Source organism: Giraffa tippelskirchi, chromosome 4 (genome assembly GCF_054371585.1).
Source record: "Giraffa tippelskirchi isolate mGirTip1 chromosome 4, T2T-mGirTip1v1.2.pri, whole genome shotgun sequence".
Lineage (NCBI taxonomy): Eukaryota > Metazoa > Chordata > Mammalia > Artiodactyla > Giraffidae > Giraffa > Giraffa tippelskirchi.
The window spans coordinates 118,522,586-118,547,122 of record NC_137278.1 but is presented as its reverse complement, the minus strand read 5'-3'; the positions used below and the strand labels follow the sequence as shown (position 1 = coordinate 118,547,122).

The 24,537-nt window shown below is 35.3% G+C and overlaps 1 protein-coding gene across 2 annotated transcripts in view; it reads left to right on the top strand.

Annotated features, from left to right (window-relative positions):
* Positions 1–24,537, top strand: part of MGAT4C (MGAT4 family member C) — a 793,076-nt gene that overhangs the window by 243,895 nt on the left and 524,644 nt on the right. Inside the window, exon 4 of one of the 2 annotated variants that reach the window (XR_014081448.1) lies at positions 969–3,871. The exons of the other annotated variant lie outside the window; for it this stretch is intronic. The gene's annotated coding sequence lies outside the window, so the exon portion shown is untranslated. Of the gene's footprint in view, positions 1–968; positions 3,872–24,537 lie in introns of those variants that run through there. 2 annotated transcript variants of the gene reach the window in all.

Below are 24,537 nucleotides of genomic sequence, written 5' to 3'. Positions count from 1 at the left end.
TTAAGAAAAAATGCATCAGCCATTTATGTCATCTCCTCCACTTTCCAAATCTTGACCACGTGCCTCCTATTGATGGATTTGAGTAGAAACCTATAGTAAGTAGATTCTGAGAACCCTACAGGAACTTTAGATTGTGGTGATAGTGATGCCCTCAAAAAAAAAGGAAGGGGGGATAAAATGATGCAATACTTAACATTTTTATCTACATAACATTTTATTAGAATGAAATATACTTTAAATTATTTTATTAAACCAGATTCCAAATTTAACTCCTTTCCAAATAAGAGTTAAGTTATAATAAAAATGATTTTTGACTATGAAACCACTTCTCTATCCTTATTTTGAAAGGATTATGGACATCTTTTAATAAAACTGCCGACACGTCTATCACTGTAATTTAATATACTCAAGAGAAATAGATACAAAATATTAATAAAAACTTGCAACCTATTTTACTCTACTGGCTATAAACTCTCTGATGCGTTTCTAGGTACTGAAAATTAGCTCCCTTCATGCATTTCAGAAATAAATCCTTTGTATCTGATTAAAATGCAGATGAGCATCATAAACTATTGTAATTTGAAAGGACTGAACTCATGATGCAATCTGCTTCCATCTGCTTTCAGGTGTAAAGCAGGAGGGAGTTTTGCTGAAAGTATCACTGAATCCAATTTAGGTTAAAACTCAGGGAATTAAACATGCCAGTCTGACTCCCTTCAGTTTTTTTTTGTTTGTTTGTTTCTACATTTATGTCATTTTGCTGTGTGCCTGTGTAGGTTTAGGCCATCTGCATAATCATATTGCTGTTAATTATAACAAAGCACGTTTAAAATTTTTTTTCACAAATATGTAAGGGAAGGGGAAACAGCTAAATTATTGGCAGGATTTTGAAAGAGCTTTGGAAATAACATGGAATGCCATAGGTTCATTTCTTCACTAAGGTATTTCCCCCTTCTAATATTTTTCAGCCAATATGAGAGCAGTGGAATGAAGCCATATGTAGTGAGCAGGAACAGGTAAATAGCAGATACCTGAAAGTCATTGCCACAGGAGTGGGAGCAGAGAGATGGGGCTTTGAAAAAGATGCACTTAAGTATGAAACCAAAGTCTCCTACCTAATAATGCTGTAGTTGTTAATATTTCTCTGAGTTTAAATTTCATCTTTGGTAAAAGGCTATGATTAATGTGCATCTGTAGGATTTATGAGAGGATCAATTTTAGAGATCACCTAGTGGAATGTCTACATATTGCTAGTGAAATAGACATGTCAGCCTGTTTTTCTTCTGTACAGCTATACTGTAGACCTTTCTTAAAGGTAATGAAAAAGATGGTGTGGTCACGCACAGAGTCAGACATCCTGCAATGTGAAGTCAAGTGGGCCTTAGGAAGCATTATTACAAACAAAGCCAGTGGAGGTGATGGAATTCCAGCTGAGCTATTTCAGATCCTAAATGCATATGCTGTTAAAGTGCTGCACTCAATTTGGAAAACTCCACAGTGGCCACAGGACTGGAAAAGCTCTGTTTTCATTCCAATCTCAAAGAAGGGCAATGCCAAAGAATGTTCAGACATGGCATACGCAACTGCACTCATTTCACTTGCTAGGCAAGACAATGCTCAAAAATCCTTCAAGCTAGGCTTCAACAGTATGTTAGCCAAGAACTTCCAGTTATACAACCTGGATTTAGAAAAAGCAGAGGAACCAGAGATTAAATTGCCAACATCCATTGGATTATAGAAAAAGCAGGGGAATTCCAGACAAAAAAAAAATCTACTTCTGTTTCATTGACTGTAAGAAAGTCTTTGACTGTGAGAATCACAACAAACTGGAGAATTCTTAAAGAGATGGGATTACCAGACAACCTTACCAGCCTCCTGAGAAATCTGTATGCAGGTCAAGAAGCAACAGTTAGAAATGGACAAGGAACAACAGACTGGTTCAAAATTGGAAAAGGAGTGTGTCAGTGCTGTATATTGTCACCCTGCTTGTTTAACTTATATGCAGAGTACATCATACAGAATTCTGGGCTGGATGAATCACAACCTGGAATTAGAATTGCCAGGAGAAATATCAACAACTTCAGATATCCAGACAATACCACTTTAATAACAGTAAGCAAAGAGGAACTAAAGAGTCTCTTGATGAAGGTGAAAAAGGAGAGAGAAAAAGCTGGCTTAAAACTCTACATTCAAAACACTAAGATCATGGCATACAGTCCTATCATTTCATGACAAATAGATGGGGAAAATGTAGAAATAGTGACAGGCTTTATTTTGGGGGCCTTCAAAAGCTGCAGATGATGACTGTGGCTACAAAATTAAAAAGCTCCTTGAAAGACAAGCTATGACAAACCTAGACAGCTTATTGAAAAGCAGAAACATCTCTTTACTGACAAAGGTCTGGCTAGTCAAAGCTATGGTTTTTCCAGTAATTATGTTCAGGTGTGAAAGTTGGACCATGAAGAAGGCTGAGCACAGAAGAATTAACGCTTTTGAACTGTGATGTTGGAGAAGACTCTTGAGAGTCCCTTGGACTGCAAGGAGATGAAACCAGTCTAAAGGAAATCAGTCCTTAATATTCATTGGAAGGACTGATGCTGAAGCTGAAGCTCCAATACTTTGGCCACCTGATGCAGAGAGCCGATTCATTAGAAAAGACCATGATGCTGGGAAAGATTGAAGGCAGGAGGAGTAGGGGATGACAGAGGATGAGATGGTTGGATGGCATTGCTGACTCAATGGACATGAGTTTGAGCAAGCCCCAGGAGATGATGAAGGACATGGAAGCTTGGCATTCTGCAGTCCATGGGGTCACAAAGAGTGGGACATTACTTAACAACTGAACAACAATGAGGAGGAAACTCAACACAAAAAGAAAAAAAAAAGTAGGCTTTGAGAATTATAGAAAATATAGTTAAATATATATTATGAAAACTGGTTTTATATTTTGCCTTCTTATGTGAAATATTACAAGTACTGCATTGACTTTTTTCCTTTTAATCTCACTTCTTGTTCTCCTCTTTGATGGCCTTATTAATCTTTTGTACAGTTTTATCAAATGCTACTTCACTGAGCCTAGGGGTCAGGCCTCAGTCATTTTATTTCATGAAAACTAGCAAAATAATTAATAACAAAACAAACAAACAAACAAACAAAAATAGAGATCAAATTGACAACATCCATTGGATCATAGCAAAAGTAAGAGAATTCCAGAAAAACATCTGCTTCATTGACTATGCTAAAGCCTTTGACTATGTGGATCACAATGTGGCTTAGCAAGTGAAAAACAATGAGAAAGAGGTCTATGCATAAGTGTTCTACAGTGGTCCCTAAGCTTATTTCCATGTTTTTAGAAGTTCTCCACAATAAATTTCTCATTTTGTGTCTTTTGTTTTAATATGAACAATAAAATAGAGAAACATTCTGAATCACTGAATAACCATCTCACTTTGGACATTTGTTTGTACTTGGAAACATGTTATTTACATATAGTGTTATTTTAAAACAGGCAGGCTGTTGAAAAATCATGGAGATGGTCTTCATGAAGCCATAAAGACAAGTGACAGTGATAGCACAGGATTCTGTAGATTGAGTATAGTTTTCATAAGCCAAAGAGGCTGAGAATAGGGCCATTACATGATGCACTGAATTATGAAGGAGCCAGTTCCATAAGAAAAGGAGATATAGTCTTCAGTATCATTTTCCCATTGCAAATGGTACTTTAACTTGAGAACAAATCCTCATTTAGCAGATTTAATTAATGTGGTTTGTGCTAACAGTATGGTATTTTAAAATTTCAACTTAGTGGTCGTTTTGCATTTCACATTATATAGAAGTTGTAACCATAAGAAAAGTAAAAAAAAAAAAAAAACTTGTTTATTCATTGTACATATTTAAATAATTTGTAAATGCTAAATTAACTCTAGAAGCATGAAATAATTATTGATTTGAATCTTTTTGCCAGTTCTGCAGATAAGTTGAAATTTATTAATGAATTTACTTTGAAGAACTGAAAACACCCATTTCTTTGAAAGAAAGGAAAAAGTCCCATTTAATACTATATATGAAGCTTAAACTATAATAATATCAAAATTTAATTTAAAATAATATTTTAAAACTATGAAGTGAAGTGAAAGTTGTTCAGTCATGTCTGACTCTTTGTGACCCCATGGACTGTACAATCCATGGAATTCTCCAGATCAGAATACTGGAGTGGGTAGCCTTTCCCTTCTCCAGGGGATCTTCCCAACTCAGGGATCAAACGCAGGTCTCCCATATTGCAGGCAGATTCTTTACCGTCTGAGCCACCAGGGAAGCCCATTTTTAAATTATTATATTTTATATTTACATATAAAAATATTATATTTATTAAAAATAAATGTAATATTAACATTAAAGTACAGATTACATAATATTGCATATTTGTGTGGTAAAGAAACTGTAAGCAAAGACAAATGACAGAATGATAGACTAAAATAAAGTGTTTGAGTAAACTGTACTTGATCACCATTTGGTAGATCAAATATTGTCACAAATTGACAAATGCATATGGTTTGACTTGATATTTGTGATATTTAATACATAAGAATTTAATATTTCTACCTTACATCCAAATTTATACACATTAATGAAATAAAGAAACTGCCACAAGAAAAGCTAGCATGGAATATAGTTAGGAAATTCATAGAAGAAAAAATACAAATGGGCTTCTGATAAAAATATGTTCCACTTCATTAGTCATCAAGGACAAGATGATTGAAACACTGACATCTTTAAAGAAAAATTAGGATAATAGAAATATGAAAGGTTGATCATATTCAGTGCAGCCAAGGATGAGGCACAAGTATTAGCTCTACCCAGTGGAACTAGACATCATTTCAAACTTTGTGAAATTTGTCTAGCAGCATTTTTAAGCATTAAAGTGTACCCACTCATTGAACCACTATATGGACCTTATCCAGTAGAAATTGAGGGTTTCATTACACAGAAATAATGTGCTAAATGGACATGTATTATACAGTACTTTATTTGAAATAAATAAAAGAAAAAAATCCCAGTATCTATCAGTAGAAAAGACAATTAATTTTTATATATTTACTTTGGGAAAAATGCATTGCTAAGTAAGAAAAGCAAAGTACAGAACACTGTTTTTCTATTTTTATTTCTTTAAAAAAGTATTGTGCTTCTATAAAAAATTGAATAGCATATCTTCCAAATTGTTACTCTGCTTTTAGTAAGAAATGGAATATAAATAGAAGAGAATTTTTTCATACCTCATATTTCTGTATTGTTGGCATTGGTACAATGTGCTAATACTACAGAAATTAAATGTATAGGTAAACCAATTTAAGAATATGAAAGAAAAATTACAAGGAACTTCCTACTTTTACCTGTCTTTACAAAATTTGGTAATTTATCTTCATTGAAAAATATCTAAGATTGTGAATGCTGAGTGAAAGAAGACATAATTAGAATGTTTAATCACGTGGCCGTATTCCATTAAAAATATTGTAGCATTTTGTAATGTAATTCCTATTGAGATTTCTGAATTCCCGTTGCAGTGATGCCTTACTTTTTTTTTTTTCTATTCTAATAAGCAACACATTAGTCCTCTGTGTCTTGTTTCTGTTTCACCTATTTTAGAAATACATGTTACTCAATCCATTAATGGAGATCTGTTGAATTTTTAAGTAATTCATAAAATATTTGAGTTTAATATTTTTCTCTTTTGATTATCTATCTATAACATGAACCAAGTTATCTACTGAGAATGCTTGACTTGTATTTTTTTTTAATCTCAAAATGATACATATTAAACCTATATTGTTTTTTTATTGGTAGTATGAGGTAAAGAAATCTTATTTGAAATCTAGCTGCTAAATAATTTTAAATGCCCTCTGAATATTGAAGATTGAATACATAAGAAAGTTTGAGACTTTTCTAAAAATATAATAAATGTCTTTTAAAATATAGCTTCCACATTGGAGAACAGTAAACCATGTCATGCACATAATTTTATGTTAATCTTAATTTATGACTTTTTGAACTATTCATGAAGGATAACTGAACTCATGTACAGAGTATATTTTCACAGAAAGAATGCTTAAATAAGCTAACATGGCTTAGAAAATGAAATGAAGGAATAATTAAGCTTTTTAGTACTAAGTACAGTATTAAACTTGCAAATGCAAAGCTTGAAAGCTGGTGTTAGTATTTATTAGCACATGTGTTGACCCTGATAAATGGATTTCAGTTATTCACTGGCAGATAGCATCACTGAAATAAAGAGAGAAAAAATTAAGAGCTCTGGCTGGAAGGAGTTTTACCTTTAAAATGGGTTACTGCTGCCAATGGTTTTCTTTATTACTTTTGTTATTGAGAGAAAAGTCATTGAATATTTCATTCGCTTTCTTTTCAGTAGATATTTTGATAGCCCAAACATCCCTTTATGGGAAACTCATTTCCTCAAAAAACATTTTAAACTCAATCTATGAGATCTGAAGTCCCCAGGGATCTTTTACTTTGTTCTCTAGTTTCTTAGTATTTCATGTGAAATAAATAGTCCTGGAGGCATAACGCTTTTAAAACATAAACTTTCTGAAAACTTGTTAGAAAGGAAATATTCTGATTTTGATTTTCTAAAATTTTATATGAAAGAGGCCCTTGGATCTTTGAAATAGTTTGTGTAAACCAGTTGCAATTTAATACAATTTAAATGTCCTTATTTTCCCTTTCATATTCTTGCCCAGTTTATGCCATTTTCTTATCTGTGTTTATATGCCAAGAGAAGTAGTATGTTATTATTTATGTAGTTTTTAACTGTAAAAAGTTCTAAGTTTCAAATGCCTCATTTTAATTGATTTGCTTGGTTAACTTCTAAGAATTGGACTGCTGTTGAGGTCACATTTGTTAGTTCTGCCATTGTCAGTTACAGTCAGGGAATTATTTGCTCTGTGTTCCTGGGACTTCATTTATTAAGCATAATTTAATCAGCGCTTTAGGTATCAAGAAGATCGAGAATACTCGACTAGATTGTCTATCTCAGATATTTGCTTTAGTACATAGTAAATATTCAGATATCAGCAGAGTTACCTTCTGGGATGAAAGACTAGAGAGGAGTTTAATACACTATACTTTTTATTGAGGTTATTGTAACAACAGCTAGCCTGAAAACAAAATTAAAATCTTCCAAATTCCACCATTCTATGAAATCAACTACAGTGACATTTCTGTCCCCTTCCAACTGCTGTCTGTTTGAATTCATGAATTTTACATATTCATTATCAGAGTATAGGCACAATTGGATTTCATTCAATCTTGAAGCCAAGCAATTTGGCCCCAAACAGCTTTGTTTTCCTGACTCTGGAATCTTAGCATAAACTGTAATAAATTCTCACTGGCTCAGCTTATCCTAAAACTGAAATATTTTATTGAATTATTGAATTGCTAAAGTTTGGCTCATTTCACATCGTAACGAATCACAAAAATATAAACTGTTTCTTGAAGACTCATTTCTATCCGCAGATGCAACATTTTTCTCACCCACGAAAATCTGAAAATATTGTATATGATCTACGTATACTTTAATCCTATACTATAGTTAACAAATAATGCTCTCTGAGCATCTCTCATATAAACAAAATCAAATACATTGGCTTATGAAAAGACCTTAATTAATGTGCTTTACGACGACCTAAGAACTTGAGGATATAAGCAAAAGCTCCGATTTATCATAGATACTTATCCCAGAAAACCTATTAAGACACTGATCCTGTTATTTACTATTAATGAAAGGGTTGGCCTGAGGTAACTACTAATTAAAGATTGTTCCTGTGGACATATTATGGTGACTTTCTAGAAGGTGGGCATAGTTTGGTCTAGGCAACACAACATATCCAGTTAACTGTTAACAACTTGGCTTAATTTGTACTTTTGTATTTTGTACATCAGAAAAGCTATTTAGACAAGAATGTCCACGAACCTGTATAGTTCTTCCATGTAACTTGACAAGTCATGTATTTCTCCAGAAATATTTATTTGTAACAGCTATATCTGAAGTAAAACCTCCTGAGGGGCTACCAGTTAGAGAAAGTGATAATTCTTCTAGATCTATGACTGAAGTTAAGACGTATTTCAACATTCATTTGTATACCATATGTTTAAGCAGATCAGCTAAGACCACTTATGAAAATATTGTACTTGCATTAATTAGAGAAGCAGCACTGTAAATTAGGAGGCCATGTGGTACATCTTGGTTTGTTAGCTTTCAGTTGCAGGAAACAGCTGCCTAAGCAATTACTGGCAGAAAGAAATTTGATAAGAGAACTTAGATACTTACTGATCACTCAAAGGGCCTCTAGGCCTAACACTCAGAGCTACTCTATGCAGAACCAGATTGCTAGAGAGCTGTAATGTCTCTCTGACTTTAAGAGGATACTACTATGGCTGGAATCCAGGACCTGGAAGCCATCAGTGCAGTGCCTTCCTCTCAAGAAACACAGAAGGATTCTTCAATATACACAAAACAATCAATGTGATACACCATATTAAAAATTGAAAGATAAAAATCATATGATAATCTCAATAGATACAGAAAAAGCCTTTGAAAAAATTCAGCACCTATTTATGATTAAAACTCTTTAAAAAATGTGGATAGGAGGAACCTACCTCAACATCGGAAAGGCCGTATATGATAAGCCTACAGCAAATATTATTCTCAATGGTGAAAAACTGAAAACATTCCCCCTAAGATCAAGAAGAAGACAAGGGTGTCCACTTTCACCACTATTACTCAACATAGTTCTGGAAGTCCTAGCTACAGCAATCAGAGAAGAAAGAAAAATAAAAGGAATCCAGATCAGAAAAGAAAAAGTAAAGCTCTCACTGTTTGCAGATGGCATGATACTGTACATAGAAAACCCTAAAGATAATATCAGATAATTAAGTACTAGAGCTAATCCATGAATTTAGCAAGGTTGCAGGATACAAAATCAATACACAGAAATCACTTGCATTTCTATATATTAACAATAAAAAATCAGAAATAGAAATTAATGAATCAATCCCATTCACCATTGCAACAAAAATAATTAAATATCTAGGAATAAACTTACCTAAGGAGACAAAAGAACTGTACACAGAAAATTATAAGAGAGTAATGAAAGAAATTAAAGACAACATAAACACAGGGAGAGATATTGCATGTTCCTTGGTAAGAAGAATCAATATTGTGAAAATGACTATACTACCAAACACAATCTACAGATTCAATGTGATCTCTATCAAATTACCAATGACATTTTTCACAGAATTAGCAAAAATTTCACAATTCATATGGAAACACAAAAGACTAGCCAAAAGAAAAGACTAGCCGAACACAAAAGAATAGCCAAAGCAGTCTTGAGAAAGAAGAATGGAGCTGGAGAAATCAACCTTCCTGACTTCAGATTATACTACAAAGTTGCAGTCATCAAAACAGTATGGTGCTGGCACAAAAACAGTAATATAGACCAATGCAACAAGATAGAAAGCCCAGAAATAAACCCATACACCTATGGGTATCTTATTTTTGACAAAGGAGGCAAGAATATACAATGGGGAAAAGACGCCTCTTCAATAGATGGTGACGGGAAAACTGGACCACTGCATATAAAATAATGAAATTAGAACACTTCCTAACACCATACACAAAGACAAACTCAAAATGGATTAAAGAGCTAAATGTAAGACCAGAAACTATAAAACTCTTAGAAGAAAACATAGGCAGAACACTTGATAGCATAAATCAAAGCAAGATCCTCTATGACACAACTCCTAGAGTAATGGAAATAGAAATAAAAGTAAACAAGTGGGACCTGATTAAACTTATAAGCTTTTGCACAGCAAAGGAAACTACAAGCAAGGTGAAAAGACAACCCTCATAATGGGAGAAAATAATAGCAAATGAAACAACTGACAAAGGATTAATTTCCAAAGTATACAACCAGCTCACACAACTCAATAACAGAAAAACAAACAACCCAAGCAAAAAGTGAGAAAAAGACCTGGAGAGACATTTCTCCAAAGAAGACATAAAGGTGGCTATCAAACACATGAAAAGATGCTCAACATCGCTCATTATTCAGTTCAGTTCAGTTCAGTCGCTCAGTCATGTCCGACTCTTTGAGACCCCTTGAATCACAGCACACCAAGCCTCCCTGTCCATCACCAACTCTCTGAGTTTACCCAAACCCATGTCCATCGAGTCGGTGATGCCATCCAGCCATCTCATCCTCTGTCGTCCGCTTCTCCTCCTGCCCCCAATCCTTCCCAGCATTAGAGTCTTTTCCAATGAGTCAACTCTTCTCATGAGATGGCCAAAGTACTGGAGTTTTAGCTTCAACATCAGTCCTTCCAGTGAACACCCAGGACTGATCTCCTTTAGGATGGACTGGTTGGATCTCCTTGCAGTCTAAGGGACTCTCAAGAGTCTTCTCAAACACCACAGTTCAAAAGCATCAAGTCTTTGGCTCTCAGCTTTCTTCACTGTTCAACTCTCACATCCATACATGACCACTGGAAAAACCATAGCCTTGACTAGACGGACCTTTGTTGGTAAAGTAATGTCTCTGCTTTTAAATATGCTATCTAGGTTGGTCATAACCTTCCTTCCAAGGAGTAAGCGTCTTTTAATTTCATGGGTGCAATCACCATCAGCAGTGATTTTGGAGCCCAAACAAATAAAGTCTGGCACTGTTTCCACTGTTTCCCCATCTATTTCCCATGAAGCAATGGGACCATATGCCATGATCTTAGTTTTCTGAATGTTGAGGTTTAAACCAACCTTTTCACTCTCCTCTTTCACTTTCATCAAGAGGCTCTTTAGTTCTTCTTCACTCTCTGCCATAAGGGTGGTGTCATCTGCATATCTGAGGTTATTGATATTTCTCCCAGCAATCTTGATTCCAGCTTGTGTTTCTTCCAGCCCAGCGTTTCTCATGATGTACTCTGCATATAAGTTGAATAAGCAAAGTGACAATATACAGCCTCGACGTACTCCTTTTCCTATTTGGAACCAGTCTGTTGTTCCATGTCCAGTTCTAACTGTTGCTTCCTGACCTGCATACAGGTTTCTCAAGAGACAGGTCAGATGGTCTGGTATTCCCATCTCTTTCAGAATTTTCCACAGTTTATTGTGATCCACACAGTCAAAGGCTTTGGCATAGTCAATAAAGCAGAAATAGATGTTTTTCTGGAACTCTCTTGCCTTTTCGATGATCCAGCAGATGTTGGCAATTTGATCTCTGGTTCCTCTGCCTTTTCTAAAACCAGCATGAACATCTGGAAGTTCACGGTTCACGTATAGCTGAAGCCTGACTTGGAGAATTTTGAGCATTACTTTACTAGCATGTGAGATGAGGGCAATTGTGCGGTAGTTTGAGCATCGCTCATTATTAGAGAAATGCAAATCAAAGTGACAATGAGATATAAACTCACACTGGTCACAATGGTCATCATCAAAAAGTCTACAAACAATAAAAGCTGGAGAAGGTGTGGATAAAAGGAATGCTCTTGCACTGTTGGAGGGAATGTAAATTGATACAGCCACAATGCGAGACAATATGGAGATTCCTTAAAGTCTAGGAATACAACCATCATATGACCCAACAATCCCACTCTTTGGCATATACCCTGAGGAAACCAAAATTGAAAGAGACACATATAACCCATTGTTCATTGCAGCACTATTTACAATAGCTAGAACGTGGAAGCAACCTAGATGTCCATCAACAAATGAATGGATAAAGAAATTGTGGTACATATACACAATAGGATATTACTCAGCCATAAAAAAGGACTGTCTTTGAGTCAATTCTGATGATGTGGATGAACCTAGAATCTACTATACAGAGTGAAGTAAGTCAGAAAGAGAAAGATAAATATCATATTCTAATGCACATGTACAGAATCTAAAATATGGTACTGAAGAATTTATTTACAGGGCAGCAACGGAGAAACAAACATAGGGAATACCTTTGTGAACATGAGGAGAGGGGAGGAGAGGGTGAGATGTAAGGAAAGAGTAACATGGAAACTTACATTACCATATGTAAAGTGGATAGCCAAAGGGAATTTGCTGTATGGCTCGGGAAACTAAAACAGGGACTCTGTGTCAACCTAGGGGGGTTGGGTGGGCAGGGAGATGGGAGGAAGGTTCAGAAGAGAGGGGAGATATATATATATATATACCTATGGCTGATTCATGTTGAGATTTGACAGAAAAGAACAAAATTCTGTAAAGCAATTATCCTTCAATAAAAAATTAATTAATTAAAAAAAATTAAAAAAGAAAAAAGAACCACAGAAGGAGTAGACACAGTTCTCTGTTGCAGGAGATCTCTACAATTCTGTGCTTCTCACAGGAACAACTAAAGGAAAGGAGACGTGATCTCTCCTATACTTCTGCCTTCTAGATCTCACACTCTGCAGGTAACTGGCAAAACCTAACGCATGCTCAGAAACCTAAGTGAAAGAGAGTCTTAGGAAGTGTGTTTAGTTTTCCAGCCTCTGGTCACAATGCAAATGACACCAAGTGCTAATCCACTAAGCCCAGCACACTTGATATGCTTTGACTTCATTTTGATATCTGAATGTATGTCTTCCTATTAGGTAGACTACATACTGTTTTGCTCGGAGCCATACTTATTTGTAGCTGTCATTTCACTATAATTATAAATAGTGCATCCTATCACTCTTAATGAGTTCTGGTTTGGAAGATAAATTCCATTTTCGCTTTACCTTTATATATGTGTGTATTACCCTAACTGGGTGTAGGAAAGAAAGAGGGAAATGTCACTAACTCGAAGCAAAATAGGGCTTTGAAGGAATTATTAGCATTTTAACCTAGCCGATATAAGCCTTGAAAATCATACTAACCAGCCCACCATGGTTGTAGAAAATAAGCCTGTCTGACTGCCAAGGTCATATTATTGGTTAATTGTGTAGCTGTTATTTGTAGTCAATTCTGTGCTGATAACTATTTCTTCCATAAAATTTTATGGACTTTATGCATTTTGTTTGTACTTATTAATTAATTCTCAAGTATTATTTGAGCATCTACTCTGAGCCAAATATCTACCTTGACATAGGAATATAGTCGTAGGCCAAACAGACAAAAATTCTTATCCATATGAAGCTATAATCTAGAGAAAGGACATATATATTTTTTTAGCAAAATGTACCTGATGATAAAAAGTGCTATGAATGAAAATACAACAGATAAGCATAATAGGGAAAGTTGAAGGTGGGGCTGCTGTTTAAAGGCAGACAGTCACTGATAAAATTTCATGAGACACTAAAATAGATCAAATTATCATGAAGATATCTATATGAGTAATTAAGGCTGAAAAATGTAAACTATGAGGCAAGAGTGAGTCTGGAGAGTTTGAAGGACAAAGAATCCACAGATGAATAGGGTACTGTGGATGAATAGGGAATGGATAGGAGGAGATGAAGTCAGACAATTGTGTGTGTGTTTTTCATGTGTATGTTGTGTGTTGCTAAAGGAAAGATAAGAGCCCTGGGTAGCCTAAGGCTATGGCTTTGGAGTGAGCTAGAAAACCTATTTACTGATGTAGCACACTGGAATATTTCAAACACCTATAGATATAATCATTTGGTTACCTTAGTAAAAGAATGTTATTCAAAGATGAGCTTTAGAAAAAAATGAGTAATATTATGCATATTATCTAACTGATTTAATATTCAAATACTTCACCAATAAAAATCAGATAATAATAGAAATGTGGCAAAGATTCAATGCAATTATAAATACATTTGCCTAGTATACACTAATTGCTCAGTCAATGAAGGCAGTTATTATTAACTTAAATGAAGACAATTTTTAATCAAATAAACAGCATATATGACTAACTGCATTCACTTCACTGTTTATGAACCAAATAATATGATTTTTAAGTCCTATGCAAGATTTAATCATGCATCTGTATTTATCTGTATATGTACATCACTAGCCTTAAACATTTTAGCATGCACAAAAGAGGAATCCAGCAGGTTTCACACATAATGGCTGAAGATATTATTATAAGATTAAGAGGATAACTTTATTCTAAAAGAAATTAGGAAATTGTGGTTTGTGCTTAGAAAATGTATTCTGGAGTTTAGATACAGCAATAACTGTTTGAAATATAATATCTGTGCTGTCTGAGGCTCTGTGTCAGGTGCTGACACTGCAAAATTCAGTACGTATATGTCAATCAATAAGTATATTTTATCAATAATGATCATTTAATTATTAACCAGTTAGTAATAGTTCATGTGATAAACTTGGAGCTTTCATTGGGTACTTTGGGAATCAAAGGAAATATCTTTTCCAGCTTTATCTGAAACAGAATGTTTATGCATAAGAGGTTTTCTGAGGAGGTGGATCCCAACTCTATCTATTATACTTATCTATCTATAGACATGGGCTTCCCAGGTGGCATAGTGGTAAAGAAGCCGGCTGCCATTGCAGAAGATGCAAGAGACACAGATTCAATTCCTGGGCCAGGAAGATCCTCTGGAGTGGGAAATGGGAACACATTCCAGTATTCCTGCCTGGGAAATTCCATGGACAGAGGAGCCTGATGGTCCATGGGGTTGCAAAGAGTTGGACACCACTGAGCACATGCTCACACATCTATAGACATCCTGATACCTGTATTTCTCTATCCTAATTATGACTAGCAGATATGAGAAAAATCAGGGGTAAGGAAAAGAAGATATTAGACCTGCTCATACATATATGGCTCGAAAGTGAAAGTCGCTCAGTCGTGTCCAGCTCTTTGCGACCCCATGGACTGTACAGTCTATGGAAGTCTCCTGGCCAGAATACTGGAGTGGGTAGCTGTTCCCTTCTCCAGGGGCTCTTCCTGACCTAGGAATTGAACTCAGGTCTCCTGCATTGCAGGTAGATTCTTTACTAGCTGAGCTACCAGGGAATCCCATATTATACATATACATGCTCTATATATATATTAGACACGCAAATGTGTATATACATATATATATACAAATGAAGTGAAGTGAAAGTCATTCACTGGTGTCCAGCTTTTTGTGACCCTATGGACTATACAGTCCATGAAATTTTCCGGGCCAGAATACTGGAGTGGGTAGCCATTTCCTTCTCCAGGGGATCTTCCCAACCCATGGATCGAACCTACGTCTCCCACATTGCAGGCAGATTCTTTACCTTCTAAGCCACCAGGGAAGCCCAAGAATATTGGATTGGGTAGCCTCTCTCTTCCCCAGTGGATATTCCAGACCCAGGAATCAAACCGGGGTCTCCTGCATTGCAGGCTCATTCCTTACCAGCTGAGCTACCAAATGGGTGAGAGTGCCTAAAATCCATAGATTACTCAATAAAATGGACCCTAATTCGCTTTCATAACCCTAAATTGCAGAATCATAGGCAAGTTACTTAACTCCACTGTGCCTCAGTTTTCTTATAGATAAAATGAAAGTAATGTACAACTTTCAGTAACACTTTTAGTTCCTTTGTCATTCTGTAATTGTATTTTGTCTACAAAAATTATATGTAGTATTATGACTACATAATAAAATAAATTTCTTTCACACTTACCATGTATCAAACTCTGTGATATTTTATTTATTCTAACAGTCTGACAAGTTAGGTATTTCTAGGTACTGATAAAGAAACAGATGTATGTAAGTTGTTATTACAGCCTCTGCTCTTATAAGGTTAGAGAGTAGGTTTGGAGGAAGATATATATCAAAAACTAACATTCTAAAAAAAAATCTTTTTTGGATGCTGGCAAGTGTTTGGTATCTATATATATCATGCTTTTGATGGTTAAATTAGGAAATATATAAGATATTTTTCTCAAGGTGTTCACTGTTCTTGGGAGAGAGAGAGAGGAAGGAGGCGACAGAGAGAGATTCAGATTGAGATATGATTTGTTAATACACATGAGGAAGGGCACAGAAAACTGCTTGACTACATGCGGGAGGGCCAGTGTCAACCTAGGAGAGGAGCTGACATTGAGCTGTTCTGCACAATAATTAGAGTTTATTCAAGGAAATAAAACAAGCTGGGGAGAAGACATTATGAATAAAGAGATGGTCTATAAAAAGATAAGGGCCACATGAGTGAGCAGGGCACAGTGGAAAAGAGAAAGTAGTTCAGGATGTCTGCATAGGACACATATGAGCAAGTTGTGGGAGCTGCAAATATAATGGTGGGCAGATACAAAAGTAAAAAGTGTGTCCTTCAATGGCATTCTTAAAAGGTTTTGAACAATGGAGTGATATAATCAGAATCATACATTAATAAGAAAAATTGTAAAGGAGTAAAACAAACTTTGGGGAATATATTGCTTATAGAAACCACATAATTGATGACTGATTCAAACAAAAGGGATAGGATGTGAAGGAGAGGAAGTAGATAAAGGTTATTCCCAGAATTTGTGAAAGTATTTACAAGAAAGAAATTGACTAAGTTGATTTACATTTTTTATTTTGAACCAAGAATATGTATGTATATTATTTTAAAATGTCACCCTGAATTTATTTTAATCTAAACATTGTTCAAGTGGTAGAAACTAATATTTAAACTAAAAATATTCTTCAAGTTCAGAAAGTCTCTTTATCTAGTTTAATGTGGGGAACATGGAAAAAGTATCCATTCTTGCTCTGTGCAGTAAGGTATGGTTGAAATAGGATCATGAAATACCACAAATTATCACTGTAAGTTTTTAAAAGGGCCATGATTTTATTGATAAAAGTAAAAAAAAAAAAAAACTACAGATAATATAAAACTTAAAGTGAGTTATTTTAAATAGGATTTATAACCGTGCATTTAATGGAACTGTCTTCTTAAAAGGGCTTCTGAAAATCTAGGTAGAAATATAAGTGCTTCATCTATATTTTATCTCCTTGACCTTAAACTTACAGAAGCACATTTAACATTTTAGCAGAAATGAGGAGATAGTCTTTGAGTTTCTTATTTAGCTAAAATTAAAGTTTTTAATAGTTAACTCACTATTTTTTCATTCCTGTGTACAATTAAATGTGATAACACAAATAATACATGTGTATACACACACATTCATATGCACAAACACACATACTCTATTTAGGAAGAATTTACCACATAATCCTAATCTATCCAAGGATTTTTTCAGAGCGTAGGTAGGCAGCACTCCATCACAAGTTCGATTACTTTGATTTCCAGTTTTGATACCTATTCAAGTTTTTCTTTAATGCATGTTTTAATATATATGCCTTTCTTATACTTAATACACTATTGGCAAAAGGACAGTGCATCATAAATATATTTTATATATAAAATGTGTATAAAATATAATGGCAACCCACTCCAGTACTCTTGCCTGGAAAATCCTATGGACAGAGGAGCCTGGTAGGCTGCAGTCCATGGGTTCGCTAAGGGTCAGACAGGACTGAGCGACTTCACTTTCACTTTTCACTTTCATGCATTGGAGAAGGAAATGGCAACCCACTCCAGTGTTCTTGCCTGGAGAATCCCAGGGACGAGGGAGTCTGGTGGGCTGCCGTCTGTGGGGTCGCACAGAGTCGGACATGACTGAAATGACTTAGCAGCCGCATATGTATATGTATATAATGTATATGTATATAAATATATAAAATATATTTTTAAATTAAAAAAATATTTTCATTAAAATACAGTGAAAAATAAAACTAACATAGCAAATTGATGAATCAATGAATATTATTAATAAAACAAAGATAAAAAAGAGTGATTCAAATTAAAGGAAATTATTAAGCAAATAGCTTTGAAGTGTTATATGGATATGGCTAAAATTGGAGCTATTGTATGTGGACTAAAGTTTATACTGCATTTAAATAAGTTCTATTATATGGAAAAGATGTGTTTTGAGATAGAGGTTTGAAGCTGTGTACATCTTCCTGATAAGACATGCCTATAAGTGTAGAAATTTTTATTCTGTAAAAACTCACTTGAAAAATATTTTAGCATGTTAGTCAATACGAATTCAGCTCAGGTATCAAAACTATTATTTTTTTTTGGCTGGAAAAATGTGTCTGCTTCTAGGAAAACAATATTTATAACAGGAAACTCAACTCTTGAATCTTTAACTTACTTTTTCTCTACTTTTATTTCCATTGGTCTTCCTCTTGTTTTCCCTGTATCTGTTTCTAAAGTGATTTTCTTTTTAGGAGAATACTTACTAAAACAAAGCTAATTGAAGAGCTGGAAATATGAAGGTCTCACTGGCACAACTTGACATATTTATTCTTGAATAGTTGAACTTTGTTCTTTTTTATTTACCTGGACTTATTTGTTATTCATTCACAGGGAAACAGTGAGGTATATCAGAAAAATATCACCTTAATTAAGAGTAGAAGCATTGCTCTTAGCCTATGCAGTGGCTTAAAATAAATACAGTAGGTTTATTACAATTCTAAAATCATGATAAACTGATGAAAAATATTTAATTGGTATTAAAGAAACAATGTTAGTTATAATTAAAGTGTACATTAGGGCTGTTTTTTACTTTGAAAATTTAATATCATTTTTGTCAACTTTGTCCACTTGAAAGTAACTTACACTAAATGGAAATTCAATGACCGGATAGTATGAACCAATAGAGATACAGAAACAATATTGTGGTTGGACTTAGAATTTTTCCTTTGGTTTCAAATCTTTTTTTGGTTAAGAGATTTTTCTACTTTTTTAAGTACACAAATAATAAGCATAAAAAAAACCTCTAAAGCACAATAAACCTAATGGAGATGGTGCTTGTAAAACACCATGTCCTCTTATAGTCCAGGTAGAAGACAGCGAAAATATCATTAGTATTCTATCATAACTTCTACTATGAACCAAACAACAAAAGTAAGTTTTAAGGAATTGATAGGCTGAACATTAGTGCCAAGGAAAGTTTAGGAAAAGCAACAGCTGCATGAGACCTAGAAGACAATTCAGAAGAAATAAAATTAAGCAGACTGTTGTGAAGTCAGGAACAATGCTTAGAAGGCTATTGTAATAATCCAGGTGAGGGGAAAGGAGAGCCATCGGTGAAGAGTAAGGAGATAGGAATGACAGCACCTGTGACCATTGAGTGCAGGGGAAAAATGTTAAGATGAACTTCTAGGTTCCTAATTTAGAATTGAGTAGATGACGGTTCATGTCGCTGACTTATAAAGAGAAAGAAGGAAAAAGGTTTAAGGTAGTGGTTTTCAGCTGGGGACAATTTTGTCCCAAGTGATTTGGTAACATCTGGAAACATTTTTGGTTGTCATAGCTCGGGAAGGATGCTGCTGCTGCTACTAAGTCGCTTCAGTCGTGTCCGACTCTGCGACCCCATAGATGGCAGCCCACCAGGCATCCCCGTCCCTGGGATTCTCCAGGCAAGAACACTGGAGTGGGTTGCCATTTCCTTCTTCAAGGGAAGAGTGCCACTAACATCTTAAATAGAAGTCAGGGATGCTATTGAACATTCTGTAATGCACAGAACACCCTCTTATCCCTAACCCAATGACAAAGAATTGTCAGTCAAGCTACCTCTAAGAGGTTGAGAAACACTGGTATATGGTAGAATCTTTTTAAAAAATAGCAATAATAATAATAATATAAATCTTTAGGTTTCTGTTTTGGATATGGTAGCTGGCAGAGTAATGGTTCCATAATATCCTTTGGTCTAACCCCTAGACCTGTGAATATGATACTTTACATAGCACAAGGGACTTTGCATATGTGATTAATGATATAAAAATTAAGATATTTATATTGAATTGTCAAGACAATGAGATGGTTAGATAACATCACTAATTCAATGGACATGAATTTGGGCAAACTCCAGGAGACAGTGAAGGACAGAGGAGCCTAATATGCTGCAGTTCATGGGATCTCAAAGAGTCAGACATGACTTAGTGACTAAACAACAACAGTAACATCAAGGTGGGATTTAATGTAATCACAGGGGCATTTAGAAGAGTAAAAGGAAGGCTGGAAAGTCAAATAAAAATATGACAATAGCATCGGATCAGATAATGATAGAAATTTAAATATGTTGCACTTCTGGCTTTGAAGATAGAGGAAGGAGGCATAAACCAAGGAATTCAGGTTGTCTCCAGAAGCAGGAAAAGTCAAGGAAAGAAATTCTCTGGCAATATCTACAAAAGAAATAGAGTCTAGGATTTTAAGAGAAGTATAATTTGAAGCATTGAGTTTGTGACAATTCATTGCAACAGCGGTAGGAAACTGATATAGAAATGTCAAGTTTGATTTGGACACTGAGTAAAGGTATCTCGTGGTGAAGAAGAGAATTTGGCTAGCAATATGTTTGAGAGTCCTCAGTACATGTGATGAAACTACACAGATTAATAAGATCTTCCCCATGTGAAAGCTGAAAAGAAGATAGAATCAAGTAGAATTCCTAGAAATATCCATGATTAATAAGGAACTTGGTGGGCTACATTCCATGGGATCACAAAAGAGTGAGACATGACTAAACGACAACAGCAACAAAATGTGATGTAACAGAAGAAGGTATGCATCATGAAAAAGGATAGAAAGATAGGATGGTTAGAATTAGGGGTGAAAGGCATTATGGCATACAAAGGAGGAGAGACTCCCAAACAGGAAGAAGTAACAAATAATAACAAGTGTGCTTTAGAGTAAAAGGTGTGTTGAATTCCACAGATAGGTGATCGCTTGAGAGCTCCTTCAAAGCAATTTCAGTGGTATTATCAGAGACAGAGAACATGCAGCAGTGGCTCAGAGATGAGCTACGGATCAGCAATGGAAGCAAAGACAGTTTTACTTTTTAAATCTACATGACAGAAATATTTGATAGAGAGGGTCATTGGGTTGCCTCAACATTTGGTATTTTTGTGTGTTTGTGTGTTTATGTGCATTGACTTTTTAAGATAAGAGAGCATTGGCTCTGTTGAAGGTAGAGAGAAAGGTTGAAAAACATGAAAAACAGGGAAGAAACAAAGATCCTTGAGATGTGAGTTTCATTAAGTGGAAGGGGCACTTCAATGCTGAGATGGAAAGGAGTGGAAGAATGGGTATGAACAGGAAATGTTCTGTGAATGCTTCTGCTGCTGCTGCTGCTGCTAAGTCGCTTCAGTCATGTCCGACTCTGTGCGACCCCATAGACGGCAGCCCACTAGGCTCCCCCGTCCCTGGGATTCTCCAGGCAAGAACACTGGAGTGGGTTGCCATTTCCTTCTCCAATGCATGAAAGTGAAAAGTGAAAGTGAAGTCGCTCAGTCCTGTCCGACTCTTCGCGACCCCATGGACTGCAGCCTACCTGGCTCCTCCGTCCATGGGATTCTCCAGGCAACAGTACTGGAGTGGGGTGCCATTGCCTTCTCTGGTTCTATGAATGAGTAGGGCACAAAGAAATTCTGGATATTTTTCACTGGCTGTCTTTATTTTCTTGTTAACTTGGAGGCCGGTGATCTCAAATAAATTTATGTTTAGATAAATGAAATTATAAAGGATGGTACAACTGGAAGACAAGCTTCAAATTAACATTCCTTGAAGTGAGCTTGTTAAGCAGTAATGCTTTAGTTTGAGAGAGCTAGCTAGCGTTGTGAAACTCTATTATCAAAGTCCTTTCAGTGAAAATATAAGTGAGCTTATACTAAGGGAGCTTAAAGGAGCTGGTGTTGTCAGGAAGAAGCAAGTTTTCAGGTTAAGTGAAGAATTTTGTTAAACCGAAATATTTAAAATACATTTTAAAAAATATAGAGAATAATAAACAAGGTTTTAGGAGCACGTGAAACTAATTCTATGGAAATAATAAAAAAGTAATGTTTTTCATGTTTTTCAACCTCTTTCTCTCTACCTTCAACATAGCCAAAACTCACTCAATGCACTTAAACACACAAACACACACAAATGTGTAAGTGTTTAGTTTAGTTATACACTTTAGAGGTTTATGCTGGAGTTCTTACAAAACTTTATAAACACAAGATAATTTTATTTTTCTTTTGTTTAGAATTTAGGGTATGTGTGAGCTTAAATATTTAAAGTCAAAATGACTCATATATCTTTATTGGTCACATGGTCACCCCATAAAGGAAATGGTCCAAGGTCAGTTAGAGAATATTGAATCACACTTTCATTAAGTCTGCAACAATTAGAATTAATGGAATTTTCTGAATGGAATAAAGGTCATGCCAAGGTTTTGCTGACTGGACTGCAACTTTATTGCCATGGGTTAGATATAAAAATAACCTTAAGTAATTTTTCCTGATAATTATGTACTGGTATGCAAGCTTTCAAATTGCTTTATAGAAGTACTAACCTGGATAATATGATATGTAAAAAACCAAATGTTTAGCATTTTAATATTCTTTATCACTAAGAAAAAAGATTATGGCTAATATTAAACAAGAATATGCATCGTACTAGTACAAATTTTTTAAGCAACTCATTAAAATCAAGAGAAGTGTTTATGCAATTTACCCCACAATGGTTGCCTAGCAAACTTCCAGAAATCAATAACTTATTTTATGAAGACTTTAATTTATATTTCCCTTCATATTTCTTTTTTTCATTTTTTATATCTACCCTATTTTACCCTGAAATTGCCACTCATCATCTAAATCTCTAGCTAGAAGTAATGTTAAAATTTTTTACAATAAGGAAAAAAAACAATACAATTTTTCCATTAGGGAAATAAAGCATCATCAAATCTAAAATTTTAATGAATGGACTTTAAAGTAGCCTCTTCAAATTAACAAGAAAGTCACATCATACTTCCAACCATAAGCCAACTGGTGCAAATGGCAATTGAACTTAATAACTAAATGAATTTGACAGGAATCTAGTAAGATACATTAATGAATAACTGTGTGATTCTTTCTAATGAAACATTGGCAGTCAGAAAAGTTTCATGTACAAATATTTCCTTTTTTATGTAGAAATAAATGGTTTTATAAACACTACATTTTAAGTGTTCATAAAGTCAAAAATAAAAATTGACCAGTAATCTTACCACACTACCCTTCAAATTTTGCCATGTATTTTGGGATAACTTTCTAGGTAACAGCAGCACTATCAAAATAGCTCACTTTTTAAGAGTGTTACTACGTACTTGGCCCTGTTTTAGTAGCTTTCATATTGTAATTCATGAAATCCCTATGAAGTCGGCAGCATTAATATAATATCAATTGCACAGATAAACTAAGATAAACAGATGTTAAACTTGAAACTGTTATTAATATATAGATAATATAGTAGAGCCAGGTTATAAGATGTTCAGACTTCTCCCACAGAATTAACCACCTCCAGTCTTTTTCTAGAAGTTTCTTTCTTGGAGTATAAATTTAAAAGTAATAGATACTGTTGTTCAGTCCCTTGGTCGTGTCCAACTCTTTGCAATTCCATGGACTGCAGTATTCCAAGTATCCCTGTCCTTCATCATCTCCTGGAGTTTGCTCAAACTCATGTCCATTGATCTAACCATCTCATCCCCTGTCACCACTTAGCCTCCTGCCTTCAATCTTTCCCAGTATCAGGGTATTTTCCAATGAGTTGGCTCTTCAAGTCAGGTGGCCAAAGTATTGGAGCTTCAGATTCAGCATCATTCCTTTCAATGAATATTCAGAGTTGATTTCCTTTAGGATGGACTGGTTTGATCTCCTTGCTGTCCAAGGCACTCTCAAGAGTCTTGTTTAGCACCACAGTTTGAAAGTATCAATTCTTTGGAGCTCAGCCTTCTTTATGGTCCAACGCTCACATCCATACATGACTACTGGAAAAACCATAGCTTTGACTATATGGGCCTTTGCAGACAAAGTAATGTTTCTGCTTTTTTAGTACGCTGTATACAGGTTTGTCATAGCTTTTCTTCCAGGGAACAAGCTTCTTTTAATTTCATTGCTGCAGCACCATCCACAGTGATTGTGGAGCCCAAGAAAATAAAGTCTGTCACTGTTTCCATTGTCTCCCCATCTATTTGCTACGAAGTGATGGGACCAGATGCCATGATCTTTGTTTTTTGAGTGTCATTTTAAGTCAGCTTTTTCACTCTCCTCTATCACCTTCATCAAGATGCTCTTTAGTTCCTCTGAGCTTTCTGCCATATGGGTGATGTCATCTGCATATCTGAGGTTATTGATATTTCTCCCAGCAATCTTGATTCCAGCTTGAGCATTTCTTCCACCCTGGCATTTCACATGATATACTCTGCATAGGTGTTAAATAAGCAGGGTGACAATATACAGCCTTGATGTACTCTTTTCCCAATTTAGAAACAATCCGTTGTTACATGTCTGATTCTGGAGTTTACCCAAATTCATGTCCATTGAGGTGGTGATGCCATCCAACTATCTCATCCTCTGTCGTCCCCTTCTCCTCCTCCCTTCTATCTTTCCCAGCATCAGGGTCTCTCCAAATGAGTCAGCTCTTCGCATCAGGTGGAAAAGTATTGGAATTTCAGCTTCAACATCAGTCCTTCCAATGAACACTCAGGACTGATCTTTAGGATGGACTGGTTGGATTTCCTTGTGGTCCAAGGG